The following is a 2,038-nucleotide window of genomic DNA, read 5'->3' as shown; positions in this document are numbered from 1 at the left end:
TCTCCTTTCTCTTTCTTTCTTTCTTTCTTTCCTTCTTTCTTTCCTTTCTTTTTTCTCCCTTTTATCCTGAGCTGTGCGGATGACAGGCTCTTGGTGCTCCTGCGAGGCATTATGGCTGTGACTCTGAGGTGGGAGAGCCAAGTTCAGGACATTGGTCCACCAGAGGCCTCACAGCTCCATGTAATATCAAACGGCAAAAATCTCCCAGAGATCTCCATCTCAATGGCAAGACCCAGCTCCCCTCAACGACCAACAAGGAACAGTGCTGGACACCCTATGCCAAACAATTAGCAAGATAGGAACACAACCCCACCCATTAACAGAGACGCTGCCTAAAATCTTAATAAGGTCACAGACACCCCAAAACACACCACCAGATGTGGACCTGCCCACCAGAAAGACAATATCCAGCCTCATCCACCAGAACACAGGCACTAGTCTCCTCCACCAGGAAGCCTACACAACCCATTGAGCCAAACTTAGCCACTGGGGGCAGACACCATAAACAACCAAAACTACGAACTAGCAGCCTGCGAAAAGGAGACCCCAAACACAGTAAAATAAGCAAAATTAGAAGACAGAGAAACACTCAGCAGATGAAGGAGCAAGGTAAAAACCCACCAGACCTAACAAATGAAGAGGAAATAGGCAGTCTAATTGAAAAAGAATTCAGAATAATGATAGTAAAGATGTCCAAAATCTTGGAAATAGAATGGAGAAAATAAAAGAAATGTTTAACAAAGACCTACGAGAACTAAAGAGCAAACAAACAGTGATGAAGAACACAATAAATGAAATTAAAAATTCTCTACAAGGAATCAATAGCAGAATAACTGAAGCAGAAGAACGGATAAGTGACCTGGAAGATAAAATAGTGGAAATAACTACTGCAGAGCAGAAAAAAGAAAAAAGAATGAAAAGAACTGAGGACAGTCTCAGAGACCTCTGGGACAACATTAAACGCACCAACATTCGAATTATAGGGGTCCCAGAAGAAGAAGAGAAAAAGAAAGGGACTGAGAAAATATTTGAAGAGATTATAGTTGAAAACTTCCCTAATATGGGAAAGGAAATAGTTAATCAAGTCCAGGAAGCACAGAGAGTCCCATACAGGATAAATCCAAGGAGAAACACGCCAAGACACATATTAATCAAACTATCAAAAATTAAATACAAAGAAAACATATTAAAAGCATCAAGGGAAAAAAATCAAATAACATACAAAGGAATCCCCATAAGGGTAACAGCTGATCTTTCAGCAGAAACTCTGCAATCCAGAAGGAAGTGGCAGGACATATTTAAAGTGATGAAAGGGAAAAACCTACAATCAAGATTACTCTACCCAGCTAGGATCTCATTCAAATTTGACACAGAAATTAAAACATTTACAGACAAGCAAAAGCTAAGAGAATTCAGCACCAACAAACCAGCTTCACAACAAATGCTAAAGGAACTTCTCTAGGCAGGAAACACAAGAGGAGGAAAAGACCTACAATAACAAACCCAAAACCATTAAGAAAATGGTAATAGGAACATACATATCGATAATTACCTTAAACGTGAATGGATTAAATGCTCCAACCAAAAGACACAGACTGGCTGAATGGATACAAAAACAAGATCCATATATATTCTGTCTATAAGAGACCCACTTCAGACCTAGGCACACACAGAGACTGAAAGTGAGGGGGTGGAAAAAGATATTCCATGCAAATGGAAATCAAAAGAAAGCTGGAGTAGCAATTCTCACATCAGACAAAATAGACTTTAAAATAAAGACTAGTACAAGAGACAAAGAAGGACACTACATAATGTTCCAGGGATCAATCCAAGAAGAAGATATAACAGTTGTAAATATTTATGCACCCAACAAAGGAGCACGTCAATACATAAGGCAAATACTAACAGCCATAAAAGGGGAAATTGACAGTAACACAATCGTAGTAGGGAACTTTAACACCCCACTTTCACCAATGGACAGATCATCCAAAATGAAAATAAATAAGGAAACACAAGGTTTAAATGATACATTAAACAA

This window comes from Physeter macrocephalus, chromosome 7 (assembly GCF_002837175.3).
Source record: "Physeter macrocephalus isolate SW-GA chromosome 7, ASM283717v5, whole genome shotgun sequence".
Taxonomy (NCBI): Eukaryota; Metazoa; Chordata; class Mammalia; order Artiodactyla; family Physeteridae; genus Physeter; species Physeter macrocephalus.
Note: the sequence above shows the minus strand (reverse complement) of the source record.